We start from the raw sequence: 15,530 nt of genomic DNA, 5'->3' as shown, positions 1-15,530 counted from the left end.
ATGCCATTCAGTATAAAGCGATCATTGTTATCCTATTGTTTGTAAGAAGAGGTCAAAGAGGTCAAAACAGTAACCCAGTACTGAAAAATGTTAAATACGACTTCTCTGGCATGATGAAGGCTTGGCTTTCACATTAAGCCCACAGGCAACACAATTTATTAAAAGGCAGCTTACAGATTCAGCTTACACAGGCAAGGTATCAATCTGATAGTTGGCCATAAAGCATTCCTAAACTTAAACTGGAAATGTGTATAAGAACATTAGCTTACCTCACTATTTTACAAGTATTGGCCTTTGTTATAAACTGACATCATCAGCATGTCTTTGTAGGCATGTTGTGAGGATAATTTTAGCACTTTGCTAACCTTAATACTACCCACATTAAGCACAGCCTCAAAGAACTGCAGACTCTTTCATGTTTTAACATGAAATTCAGTTGTCTGCGCTTGCCATAGGCTTAAAAGGTAAAAGCCCAGTGATAACGAATCATTGTTAATGAAATTCTCCTTCAAATTAAGTGAGTGATGTAGGATGTTAAGGTCAGGAAAAAAAACTTTTATCACAGATAGAAGTCGATTTCTGTCTGTGACAGTTTCAAATATCAGCAGCACAGAAGTGCCAATGAAAGACAATTAGATTTCCTGTTGTATCGGAGCTAAAGGGCCTTGTATACGGCAGGTGGAAGATTTCAAATACCATGGCTAATCAACTCCTGGATATAAATTATTGTCATTCCAGTGAGCAACAAAGTACATTTCCCAAAACATTGTCATCCTCTGTTGGTCTTTACAACTTAAATCTTGCATAAACTCTGCTGCATTGGTATATATCTCTGCAGACAAATCTATGCACTAACACTGTCATGGTTAGGGATTCCCCCTCGGGCCACTGGCGCTCGAAAATGTATGCAGTCATAGCGGCACAGTGGGAGAAATCATCCGACAAATGGCAGGTGTTGTATCACTTTTATATTACTTGTTTTTAATGGATTTACTTTCCTAACAGAGCAGATATCTGTGACTTCACTTTGAAACTGTTATATAAATAGTTATTTTATCAGACTGTCTATCATGTCTGGCACTCTGAATTATTCATACTTATCTTAGTAGTATTAAAGTAGAGCTTTAAAGGTCCCATTTCAGTGCTTTTTTAAAACAGAGAGAATAATATGCATGATGATTTGTGTTGAAGCAGTGCATGTGTTTTTATTCCTCCCAACAGTGAGGTGCTTTTCAAATACATGAGCCACTGTGGCTTTGTTAGTATTGGTGTATGAGTGTTTGTATGTCTCAGCATGTGTTTCCCTATACCAGGGGTCTGCAACCTTTAACACCCAAAGAGCCACTTGGACCCGGTTTCCACGCAAAATAAAACACTGGGAGCCGCAAATACTTTTTGACATCTAAAATGAAGATAACACTGTATATATTGTTTGTTTTTTTTACCTTTATGCTTTGTGTGAACAACTAAAGTAAGTAAGTAAAGTTTATTTATTAAGCGCTTTTAACTGACAGGCAGTCACAAAGCGCTGTACACAAAGATTAAAATAAACAATACAATCAATAGACATTATACATAATGTAAAAGATCAAATGTAAATAATGTAAAGAATATAAAATACGTAGATCAACAAAAGGCTTGTTTGAACAGAAAAGTTTTTAACTGCTTTTTAAAAGAATCCACAGAGCACTAAGGTGTGTTGCTTATGAAATCCATGAAGTGCTACAGAGAAAATTACATTTTGTTTATGTAAATAACACATTTTGAACTCTTAAAGAAATATAACAAAAGGAAAGACGCTGAACTAAAATGATCCAGCAAACAAAAACTGCTGTGAGCCGCCACCCTTATATCGCGTTTGGGCTTTTGGAGCCTTGACCTGACTTTTAAAAAAAATTGGAAAAAAGCACTATGCTGCTAAAAAAAAATAGATATTTGCAAAATTCTGCCTAAATATGTATTTTACCTGGTTAATGTGTGTGGCGGGGCGTGGTTTGCAGCACCGCTGCATGGGAGTCTGACGCACCTGAGCGGCACACGCAATCACGCCTCGCCGCCTTCAAGTCTGTGCTCTCTCTGCTGTTGTGTTGTCGGGCTGTGAGCTGAAAAGCTACAGCCGGCTGTATGCGTACAGCAACTGTGTGTGAAAAGTGGTCAATAAAGAGATGTTGAAAAGCAGCGGGTCTGCCGTGATATGTTTACAATGGAACTTCTGTTCCTGAACCTCTGCGCACAGCGTCTGCAAACCGGGGCTGTACGAAGTCACTTTCATCTTTACGCAGGACTGTGAGCTGTCATCTGTGAGGCGGGAGCGGTGTTTGTTTTTAACATGGTTCACGGTGGAGAATAGCTGCTGACATAATGTGGATCCGAAGATCCATAATTGGCCTACCTGGGGTTGACAGTCTCGATAAATGAACGGTGTTTGGCGGGTACACCGGCTTCTGCGAGTGTGATGCTTATTTTGAGCAATGAAAAATAATAAAATATAATTTTATTTGTATATTTCAAAATCACAATAATCTTCCAATTTAGAACTACAAGTTAAAAAAAGAACTAAACACAAATAAAATACACTTCAGCTAATTACTTCTAATTTATTTTCCCAAACCACCCGAAGCCGCAGTATAAGGACAAAAGAGCCGCAGGTTGCCGACCCCTGCACTATACAATAAGAAACTAATAACAAAAATTAATGGGATATTTGTGAATAGCTAATAGAGTTTTGTTTTGTTGGCATTTCTATGTGTAACAGAATAAAGTCCCAGAGTAAAGTGCTCATATAAATGTTTGAGAGTGGCTCACAAAATGTGCTCCTTTATCAGGTGTTTTTTTCCCCTTCAAATTGAAGATGTCAGATTTGATTCAGGTGGAGCTTTCATTTTTCATTTCAAACAGTGCAATATCAGTTGATTGGAGGGAGTTAAGAGATTCAACTCTGACAGTAAATTTGATAGCAGTACTTGAAAGACAATTAATCAAGACACCAAGATCGCCGGCTCCTTCATTCGGTTCTCAATTCACTGTGCTAGCATGTGCCCCCTGAAACAACTCCTATTTGCATGTATATGTATGCAGTGCGGGATATCTATTGTTTAGAGGATATGTGCCAGTCAATTTACGGCATACTGGCTGAGGCTAATCTGAAACTGAAACTGCCAGTGAAGATGATTGAATTTTTGCAATTACTTCACATCTTAACATGTTCGCAATTTAGCCGATACTCTAAACCAGAACCAAACGCAATGCCTGAGCAGATGCTGCAGGAGTTATGTGATTTTTACCAAGGCCATATTTCCAGGCCACATTATTACAGTGGGGCTTCAGTATGTAACATTTCACTTACTGTTTTCTTAGTCAGGGCTGAGATCTGAAATGTGTTTTCTCACTCAGAGCAAAGTGTGAAACTTTAGTTTGACACAAGCCCTAAAAATAAAAATGAGGACGTTAGATTTGACTTGATGTGACACTTGAAAGCAAAAACATAATCAAGTCTAATAGCAAAGGATAGTAAATAATTGTTTAAGGTTAAAAGAAATGATTATTTATTCTGGAATTGTGAAAATATCTTTTACTATTTTAAAATAATGTATTAAAATGCTTCTTTTGGTGAATTCAGCACTCCAAACACGTCATCTCATAGGACAGAAAGCAGCAAATTTTTACTTAAGTTGTTACACGATTATCAAAGTTGCAGAATGATTTTCTGTTTATGTACTTTGGACACTGCAATTAGTTAAGCAAAGCCTGGCAGGCTGTGGATTTCCAGTCAATTCTCATATCTATGTCTGCACGTACCCTCTCTCATCTTTAACGGGTGGGCCAATCTGAACGAAACGTTGCATGAACATGTTTTTTAAAAAAGATTGATTATAAATCTTAATTCTTTTGATTTTCTTATAAATGATCTTCTTCTCATCATCCTCCTGCAAATGCAATGTTACATTCTAAGTTTGTGTTTCTTTCATGTGTCACGTTCAACATGCGGCACCCATAACGTTCACCAAAATTTGTATCCACAACAGAATTTTGTGTGAATCGCCATTTAAATTATTTAGAAAATAAATCAATATTTGTATTACGTCACTATTTAAAAATGACAGGTTAATTATTACCAGCCAACATTACAGTACTCTATATAAGTATCAAACTCAAGGTTTACAATTTAGGGCTTTTTTGTCTTTTAACTTGAACTCATTTCTATGAAGCTCGACTACATTGATACCTACCCTTTAGCGCTTGAGCACTGACACATTGGTTGTGGTATTACTTGTGGAGGGATGGAGGATACAATGATTTATGTCCCATTTGATATCTTACAGATTTTTAGTTGATTTTAATCGTTCACTTGCTGGTTAGGTCTTAGGCACCAAAAACAACTTGCTTAAATTTACCACATTAACCCTGAATGTTAAAACCTTAAACTTCATTGTAAAGCAATCCTTTCAGATTCCATATCTGTCAAGTTCATCTCACGACTGCATTAACCCGGTGTGTCACTGCACCAGCAGCGACTATTATGAGTCTATATTATATAGACTATATATTATAAGTCTAATAAAGGTAGCTGGTTGTTGAAAGTTTAGCCTTCAAACTTTGAAAACTTCTTAAGTGAACACGTCCAGCCTGATACAATGCAAACTCACAAAATGGCCTTGAATGTAAAGTATACAGTAAAACTGACAATGGCGATTACACATTACACATAAACTCAATGTGCTTAACATAAATGATAAAAACTGAATGCCCAAGGGCAATAAAAACATAATAACAGGCCTCACAAGCAAATAAAATACTAACAGAAATATTTCTAACCAAGATACTGTATCTTATATTAGATTAAATGGTTAACTTTTGTCCAGATAGAAGCATTTTACTAAGCTACACAAAAAAAAAAAAAAAATTTACGCAGAGGATATTGAAACTTTTGAGATATATTCTTAAAATGCCTTCAATTGCATGAGGGCTTGGAGCGGTTTAACACTATTGAATGGCAGCTGATTCCACAGACTTGCAATACACAGCAGGATGAAGAAAAGCCAACATGTAACCACCCTTCCTCTGGCAGCTGACCCTATGACGTCCTGAGTAAAATGCACTGGGTGGTTGATGAAACCAGGCCAGCTCTGAATCTTACAGCCCTGAGGGGAAGAACCAGAAAATGTCACCAAACTCTTCAAACAACAACAAAAAGATGCTCTCGGAGGCACGCTGCTGAGCGCTGTCACAAACTCAAGCATGACACCTCCCATGTACAAGTCTATATACCTCCCCTCCCTCCTGCCTGTGAAGATATCAACCTGAAAATAGCTCAGTGAAGCTGAACACCGAGCCGCCATAAATAAATCACAATAATATTTAAATATTCATTGTAGAATAAGAGAATAAGGGGGGGGGGGAAGCAGGGGATAAACTCCTTCTTCTTTGGTTCACACATCAAAACAGTTTGCCTTGAGGAAGTTTGACTGCATTATCAAATTCTCCCTTCAAGGTACTCATCAAACATACAGTAGCTTGTGTAAGAGGCTGATAGTCGTCACGCCTCGGGCTGCCCGTGTGAATGAACAGCAGATAAGGGCGTGTAGCTCATTAACTCAATTATATTATTCACTTCTGCCGTCTGTCGATGCACTACAAAAATAGGATCGAATGTGCCGGTAGATATGAAGACATCTTCATTGACACACAGGCCAAGGTAGAGTGATCATACTGTAAATATAAAGAGATGGGGGTTTCCATTCAGAAAATACATCAGCGTGGGCTTGTAGAGCCTCGCAGCAGGAGCTTGGTCAATAAATCTGTTCTTTAAAAAAAAAAAGCCTATCCTTTTGTCACACAGAAGCAGGAAAAAATCTGAAACAATCAAAATAGCACTCGACATGCTGCGGCATTCTCAGCGTGGAAAACGGGAGGTCTGGCATGCACTCCTCAATCCTGCCCCGCTGTTTGCTTTTGATAGCAAAAGTCATAATGACATTCAAGTACTCACCAGGCTGAGAAATGAAGCTCTGACAGAAGGAGAGAGAGATAGAGACAGAAGGAAGAGGAGAGCACGGAAGTGTGTGTTACTCACATAATACTCAGATGAGTGTGTGAGTGCATGTGTGACCTACTGTACGTGTTAGGGTGAATGTGCTCAGGGTCGGGCGAGACATAAGTTGGTTTTGTGCCAAGTGGTGCAACTCGCTGCGGTGGAGACAGCAATGTTCCGCTGAAACCTAAGTCTGTTAATAAAGTGCGTGATTAATTTGCTCTGTGTCATTTTCCCAGTGTCCTCCTACAACACTACTTCAGAGATGACTTGAAGAGCCATTTAATTACTCAGCACTTTGCTCACTCGGAATTGAAGAATTGCCGGTTGGACAACACCTTATGGGGAAAAAACATATGCATAAGCAATTTGGGAACTGTTACATATCAAACGCCTACACTGTGTATATACAAGAGGAACACAGTGCGGGGAGTATATATATGTATGCTGTATGCGGGCTCCCCGCTAAACACAATTTTTCATCTGGCAGTCAACAGCCTGGCTCACAGGGGTATTTTTGTTTAAGTAAAGAACAGAGTGCCTTCAAAGCTCCATTTGAATATATGTTTGTGTGTGTGTGTCTTATTCCTGTCTTTATGCATAAATGTACACGTGCATTTTCCTGGAAGTGTTTTTGTGTGGTCACAAGCATCTGCTTGTGGGTTTGCATTGCTGCCTCTAAGACCCTGTTTATAATTGGTTTGAGCTGGTGTCCTGGGCCATCACATTACAAGTAAATATCACCATATGCGCTTGTCTTTATCATTTTTCTTTAAAGTGTTGAGCTGACGACTAGTGTTCAGATTTCATTAATGTTTATGTAACCCGTTTTAGGTCAAGAGTTCGTTTACACAGATATCTTGTCACTCGCACAATCAGATATCATCCGATATTATCCCACATCAGGGAAGGACATGCACTCTGGCAGAAAGCCAACCAGAAACAGTTTTAATACAGCGTTAATACTGCAAAAGGCTCTGTTTTAACAGAAACTACTATCTTTTCCTCAACTTAGCCATGTAGGTGCTTTATCAAAAGAAGAAAAATGCATAAAAAATGTAAATATAATGTAAGTCTAATATAATTTGGGTTTCTCAAGGGTAAAATCCTGTGTTTGACCCTCATCTTCTAATTGACTTTATTGTGCTACACGTCTTCCACTACAGGACGCGTTGTGATTTAATATTTGTTCCTGAGTTGCAAAGCTTTGACATCACAATAACATAATTTGTCAGTTGTAATGATGGTCATGGAGCATCATTAATATGATTATGTAGGAGCAACACTAGCACGCTACAGCACTGTTAGGAATACATGAAGGTTGCATTTGTGTTTGCATAACAAAAACACCAAAAGCTAAGCTAAAGTGGTTTAAGAGATTTCTAAAACTAAAAACAATGACTTGCAAATCATTTTCAATACAATTTCAACTTTTTTTTTCTCCAGAAATTCAGTTGTTTATTCATGTCTATGTGTGTGTGAGTGGCAACGTACAGTCAAGAACTTCATGTTCACTGAGCAAGGAGCATGTTTAAGTCTGCGTGAGAGGAAAGCTGGCTGAAAGACAGACAGATAGACTGCGTGTTTGTGTGTGTGTGAGTGTGTGTGTGCGTGCGTGCGTGCTAGCATACTGGGGTTTCTTAACAGTCTGCCTAGCAGAGGGTGAGAAAGCGAAGTGAAGGAGAGTGAATCAAAATGAAGTGTGTGTATCTTAGAGAACTGGCAAAGGTGTGTGTGTGTGTGTGTGTCAGTGTGTGTAGCCGATTCCCATGCAGGGATAAGCAGCTTAGAGAAGAAGCATATTCTTTTCTAAGTAAATCTCATTAATTTTAATTAGCTGTATATTTAGCCTGTACACCTGGATTGGGTGTAATTCCGTTTGTATATATAGCGACAGGTGAAATGAGTCAGGTTGCAATTATATTGCTGAGCAGTCTCGCATTAGCATAATGTCCTGTTTTTTGATTGTGTCGCATGGCTAAGAAGGATATCAGAGGCAAATATGCATTCCCTTCATTTTCCTATTGCATGCTCTGTGTAGCGCGCCAGGGCTCGTCCTTTTAAGCATTCACCTTTTTTTTTTCTCTTGTGAGTTCTTTCTCCCTCCCTCGCTCCCTACCCTGTTTCTTTTCATTTTCTCTCCGGTCTGTTCACCCCATCATTAGAGTGCGCTCACTTTTTTTTTCCTCCTCCCTCCCGACCCCTCCTCCTCCATTTCCCTGCCGTCATGCACCCATACTGTATGGTTTTCTCTTGTTCACGTGAATGCCTCTGTCTTTCTCCCTCTGTCTCCCTCGCCCTCCCTCCCTTCCTGGGTAATCAGCTTATCCTATGTGTGTCCAAGCTTCTATGTCTGCGTTCCTCCTCTCTTTGTTTCGGATTCATTCAGCAGGGAGATTAGAGATGCCTATTTGGTGCTTTTGTCTTCAACCGGCACAGTAATGCTGAGTTACACCGTGTGGTGATGGCCCCATCGTCAAAAGTCGCATCCACTCATCACGAGTTCATCGTACCTCGATCGGTGCAAAGGGTCAGGTCCAGATTAAAAGCCGAGCCTGGACCTCTCGACTGGTCACCGTGAGTTTAAAGTCTGCACTTGCATTACAATGACTCACTGATCATAAGATCTTATCTACCGCTTAAAACGAGGCATTATATTCCTTTCGTGAGTTCCTAATAGAAAACATAGATGTGGCACTTTTTAAAAGCTCAAGGATGACAGAATAAAGCAAACAAGATTTTTTCATGCTCATCAGCAGACTGCTGCTTTTTTTTTTTTTTCCTTTAAAGTGATGACTTCAGTTCCTCCACTTAAGACAAGAATAGACGGGAGCAGCAAATCTCATAAAAGTGTAATGATACTAATTTAGGTCACAATCGCTGTGTACAATGAAAATGTTCCAACAATGAAAATATTCACTGTATCAGGCGAGTACCTGTCTAGGTTGTGACATTGAAGGAGAAGAACAATAACAATAAACCCAAAACACTTTAAAAGAACTTGAAATGAGGTGCATGAACACAGAGGAAACTAAACAAAAAGACAATTTACTTCCTCTTTCTTTTAAAACATTTAGCACTCTTGCATAATTTACACCTTGTATTAAAATTCAATTTCTTTGGATCTCTGTAACTCAGAAAAAAACATGGCTTTACAGAGAGTAAATACATGGCACGATCTTAACGCTATCAGGTCCTCCACACCACCCACAGAGATGATCAAACCTCAGCCAGGAGTAAATAAAGTGTATATTCGCATCCTGCAACCACTGCAGAAAAGTCTAAACTTCTCCAGAGTTTGCCGTTCCTTCAGCCTCTCCAAAGACACCTACAGTGGTACAATACAGTACCACACTCAGATCCCATCAGTTTCTCACTCCTATCCCCTTTTTCCCCTAGCCTTTACAGTAGTTGCAAACTGCAGCAAAAATCCCTCGTCATCATTTTTGTTGCCTTCCAGGAAAGACTCGTAAAAGACGACCTTTTCCACTTCAATGAAAAGTAAATCCAGGCTCTATAGTATCATGTCTAATGATCCTATGCCCGTCATGGCTGTTCTTGTTGACAAAGCAACCTCCCCAAATGACACCCCCGCTTTGCATTGGCTGCATTCGAATATTTGATCCCATTACAATGCAGCCATAAATGATGAAAACACATACACTAAATGCCAGGTAGTGCATTAATTCAAAGGGCATTTAAATAATACAGAATGAATTTCAATAGCAGATCTGCAGTATATATAGAAGCTATGAGCATTCAAGCAGGGCTGTACAATATGATTGGGAGGCATAAGGAGTGCAGCAGTGCAGTGGGACCATAAATGAATTCCACTGAGCAGTGGCTGTGTTACAATGTAAAAACTTTAATAATGATACTGTCCAATAGTTTCAATGCAGAAAACATATCTCTGTAAACAATAAACTTGCAACTAAAACAATAAATAAAATATGCTGTGTATAGGAGTCAATATTCAACTCTGCTCCGGCACAATAATAAACCACTAAAAAGTAATTGTATCAGATTTTAGGATCCAACTGGCACTCAGTTGAACTGACAATCAGCCAGTCGATGGTAAAGCTATTAAAAAAAACTTTGCCGCATGTGCTGATGAAGGACACAGATTCAAAGACCTTGTCACTCTGTCTGCTGATTCACTTTAATAGCGCTAGAGCAAAAGTGTCAGACTTCTGATTTATTCTCTTTATGCTCGTAAGAGTTTATACTACATTAAGTACTAATCTGGAGAACTGCTTCACAGTCCTTTTCCTATACTGGTTCTATATTTGACAGTTATATTAGAGGCTCAATAAGACTCACCATCCAGTCAATGGACAGCGATATCCTCAGCAGAACTAGGTAGAGTTCCCTACACAACACACAGGTGAATTGAAATGGCTTTATGGTTGTGGTATCAGTGATAAGATCCCCCCACAGGCACACTCTCTACCACGAGCTGAAGTGATGGCATCATCAAAAAGAGGCAATATATAAGAGCAACCTCCGCTCTTTCATTGGTGGAGCTCCTGCGCTCAGGGGGAACCCTCAGCACTCAGAGTCAATCAATACAAATGCTTCGCTTTACAGCCATGCACTCGAATCTTCCAGCACCCGGTCATAGTTGGAGTTTACACACAGCACAGTGATGTGCTTCAACAAACAGATACACCTTTCCAGGAAGCCCTTGGTCTGACCACCCATGCGGTAATGACACCATTGGTGATTTCCACCCCTGCAGCAATCAATTAAAATACCCACCAGAGAATTCCAGCAGATAACATGAGAAAAGCAGGCAGGTAGGGATGGGGGAATGGGCGCAAGGGCCTTGCCTTGATCAAAGGAAAAGCCAGATGAGTGCTGAACACAATACGGGCTCTTGTTGGTGAAAACAAGGCAAATTAATTTATTTCAAGGCTGACGCTGTTGTTGTTGTTAGGTTTGTTTAATCGGTAGTGTGTTTGTGAGGTGATGGTTTTGAAGCTGGCTGCTCTGTAAATGCTGGACCCCTATTTTTCACAACTCTGAGTTGCTGCAAGGTGATGTGTCTTCTGCGAAGCACCAGAGAGGGCGACGAATGCGCTGCCGCTCATCAAAATCTCAAGAGCACTTCTTTCTTTTGGTTTCTTAATGGCATTTGCTGTTATTATGATGGCAGCATGCAAGACTGATCTGTTCTGATGTAATCTCACATTGCCTGAGAGAGCCTAGGTGGATGAGATCTGCTTCAGATTGATGAGGTCTAATGGAGTCTTGTTTGGGTGCAGTTGATACTTCTAACATCCGAAGATACTGGCGCGCCACTGCATTTTAATTCTGCTTAATTTAGCTACAAATGACTTATCAACACTTTTGCCTTGTTGAACTGTGACTTTCTCTTCCTGCCGCCTACGTATGTGTAATGTTTCAGCATGTCGAGAGATGTATGAGCATAACATGAAGTAACAGCAATGTGCACAATGTGTGATGCAAATCATTCCCGGGGGCTCTAGTGCTCATGGTTAGAGCTTTGTTGGGAGTTTAATCAATCAGCCACAGCACACTAATTAATCGGCATGATGAACAGGAGAAATAATTGGTTTTCTGCCAGATGTGAATCTGTTTCAAACTAATGCCAGCCAATCAGAATCCAATTTATAATCAGAAAACTGATCTGGACAAGAAAACACTTAAAAGATCAGAGAAGAATAAACACACAAGACAATAGAAGTAATATGGCTTTAGATTTAAAATTCCGATAGCAGACAGTCTCCAGGAGCTTTACTGCATGTTTTAGCATGTGTATTTTAGATGCTTAATTGGATCCATATAGTGTCACAATCTCCTTCAGTCTCACAGATTCAAATCTAGGATATGTGCTAGATTATGTCATTGTCGTTTTTCTCTTAAAAGACAAACATATTGCTAATTAACTGGCATGATTAGTATAAGAATAATTAATTGGGCTCCTCCCCAGATGTTTCTGAACGAATCTGCAGAAAACTAATGAGGGCTGTCTGGTTTTTCTATTGAAGCGGCAGATGTCATTAGCTACAGCCCACATTGACAATACTGATCAGCCCACACTCCAATTAGACCAGGTAACCAGCGGCTGAAACTAATAGAAAAGCGCTGGAGGAAATAAATAGCCAGCACTGAGATTGGAAACCACTGGTTTAGCCCCATGCATGTGGAGCCAAATGGAAAAATAGCTTAGGCCTCTTATTAATGTCACAGTGGCTAGGCGGTAATTCCCCCAGGCTCTGTGTACCTCGGCTTGTTAATGAGTCACTGCTTATCAGTCAGCCTTGTTAACAGGCAGAGGCCTCCCATCCAAACCGCCTACTGCTATTGTGTGCTAGCCGTACTGTGTATTAGCCAAATGTTCCCCCATCTTGGCACACAGGAAGTCAACACCAAACAACAGCAACACACACAGGAAGTGGGCTTTTAGCCAGTGAGAAAGAGCTGCTCCTGGGGGAAAGGAACCCATTCTGTAGCAGTATAAAGTGAACCACTGGCAGAGACACACACACGCAGAGCCCTCCCGCCTATAAATCTTACCACACTAACAACTGGTCCACACTGCTCCCGTCCTTTAATCCTTATCCATTACTAGCCTCAGCTGGAAGCATCGGGATTCATTCAGTGTTTCTGACTAGCAGAACTCACTGAAGTAAATAAACTATTAGGCATGTTTCCTGCCATGAATGCAAACACTCTACTGGAGTCTGAGATCAGACTGCCATCAGGCTGCCATAGCGTTGAGGACCAGGTGGTTGATTGGAGGTCGCAGCACACTGTTCTACTTGCTGTCAACTGAGTGCTTCAGCAGACGGACCCTCACACTACACAGCAGTCCTGTGGCAACTGGGTCAGCGGTACAGAACCAGGGCACAGCCGGCCAATTGCATGCCTAATCTGTGCCCTTCTGAGAGGCACTTTCCATCTACAGCGCATGGCTACACATCCAGCTGTGGAAATGGATATGTCAAATGGCGTGCAATTAGTGTCTCCCTGATTCGTTCACATGCTCCAAGGATGCCCGGTCACAGATAAATCCAGAGCAGAGTTAGTGCTGTCCTTTCCATGACTTTGACATACATCGAATGGAAGTTGGAAGTCCAGGATTGATCTATCATGAGCGCTATCATAATACATGATCAACCCCATATGTCCTGGGAAAGTATTTCTTTTTTCTTAATTGTACCTCTCTGACCGATGATGAGAGACAAACAGTCAACATATTTTTCATCCACTGTGGACTCTGAGTATAACAATAATAGACGGTCCTACTCTGATGGCTCATCTGCTTTAACGTTGACTTGCTGAGCTAATCGTTTTCCTCTCTGATACATAACACTGAATTATTTAAGCTAAGTAGACCCTTATTTTGCAAGGCCACTTAGCTTGGAGATCTCCATTATGACGGCATTATCTGACTGTCTGCCCCACCCTACTCCACCTTCTACTAACAGCTCTGCTGCTGTGTCACAACATTCAGACAGATCGGAGCAGATGTGAGTGATGGGCTGGTGCTTTGCGGCTTATGCACTACATTTCCCTCTATAACTGCAACACCATTGCTTACCACATTACTCAAATGTCAAGAACAAAGCAGCAAACACAAGATTTATTCATGAATATATCTATTTTTCTGTATCTTGAATTTTTTTGGCATTGTTCCCTGGTGTTGTATGTGTTGAATAAAAATGGGTTCCTTGTTTGCCAGTGGGAAAATCTACAAGTCTTCATTATTTCTTGCATCAAGGCCACTAAGACAAATTTCAGTACTACTGATAAAAACAAGTATCCGGTCTTCTTCTGATTAATGCATTTCTATATGGTGCAAAAAATATATTTTCAAACATTTTTGACAAGTGATTCTGACTGATTTCACTGCGGTGATATTATTAATTTGGTTTCTTTGGAATTAATACAAGTACTTGATCATTATTTGATGACACATATTACTGACAAAAAGACATGGATGCCAAAATTGTTAACTCAGCACTCCACGGTTGCTTCCCATCTCTCAGCTGTGCTCTTTGACGTGTTTTCTCATCTCCTAAATGCTGTCAGACGTCCCAGGCTTAATTACTCTCCTTGACTGACATGATAATGTAAAACAGCACTTAGGTGAGACCAAAGCAAGAATTGGTCACGCATGGTCAGGCCTCCCTCTAGGCACACCTTAATCAAATGTGACATGCGTGTGAATGCGAGCCAAAATCATTTTCGGACCCAAATAACGAACCAGCGCCTGGGTTTCAATGAGGAGCTACACAGTTGGGGTCAGCATCCTGACAGGAGATTGATGTTTCATCATCAGTGCCTCAGTCTGAGGTGATTGTTTGTGCATTTCTCATCTTCAGCAACTCTAAAGGTTTTGACATGCTTCCATTTGCATTTGTATTACAGCGGCCTGATCCCAACTTCTTGACATACCCATATTGCTTCTCACTTTCTACCGCACTGACCAATGTGAGCTCACACCGACAATCCTTCGCTCCCCCAAATTGAATTCATAAATGCACGGAAACTCAAGTATACCTATTTCAACAGAAAATCAAAACAGCTGATGTGGATAAACAAATTCAAAGTACAGTAAATGTAGTCCGTGTGCGTGCATATCTATGGGCGTATACTGTGTATGTCTCCATGCATATGCATGCAGTGTGTATTCACAGGTGCATTCAGATTTGTGAAATAGTGTGGGTGTGCATAAGTGAATACAAGGGGCCTCTGAGAATATATATTGGAAATGCAAATCAGGGAACATCTATTAGGAACCTTATTACCTGCTATATTGTCTTACAGTTCTTTGTCAAACTCTGTGCAAAAAAATACCAAGTGTAATGAGAAACATGCCGACAGGATTCTACCTATGTCAATCAATTTTCTGTGGATTGAGGGCCAGTGGTGACGCACCATTTTACCACTGACAAAACTCGTCCTCTAAAGGTTGTATTACCAGCAGTCAGTCACTTGAGTGTTATGTAATTGGAAAGCACATCGGTCTGTATATTCTCGCCACTCACAGCAAGGATGATATCATTACAAAGTGCTTCTCTCATCAAATCCTCTCTTACCAACCGCTTTGAGCCACACCCAGCTCATCGCAGTTTGAACTTCAGCCATAAGGACTGTCATATGTCTGTATAAGAGTTGAATTTGCACGCTGCTTTGCCCCTACCTGAGAAAGCACAAGACAATCGCTCTTTATCTCCAAGTGTATACTCATGAGAAAGACAGAGAGATGCTAAGCAGGTAAACATCCAAGACTGCTAATGATGAGTGTTTGCCTGTGTTTTTGCATCTTAAGCGACCTTATGCAAGTCATTTAAGATGTCACTGAGAGAGAAAAAGAAGAGGAAGTTACGGGGCAAGTGTGCTACTCTGGCAAAGGACCTGCAATGCATTGCTGAGCCCTACACCCACGTGCGAGTCACACACATTCCTAAAAAACAACAGCAGAAATTCCACTAGGGTCTGGGGAGGTGGGAGTGTCCCATGTGCTTAT

General features: G+C 40.4%; 1 protein-coding gene across 7 annotated transcripts in view; it reads right to left on the bottom strand.

Annotated features, from left to right (window-relative positions):
- Positions 1–15,530, bottom strand: part of cadm3 (cell adhesion molecule 3) — a 106,554-nt gene that overhangs the window by 88,825 nt on the left and 2,199 nt on the right. The window lies entirely within an intron of this gene.

This window comes from Neolamprologus multifasciatus, chromosome 18 (genome assembly GCF_963576455.1).
Source record: "Neolamprologus multifasciatus chromosome 18, fNeoMul1.2, whole genome shotgun sequence".
NCBI lineage: Eukaryota > Metazoa > Chordata > Actinopteri > Cichliformes > Cichlidae > Neolamprologus > Neolamprologus multifasciatus.
This window is presented reverse-complemented; position numbering and strand designations above follow the sequence as displayed.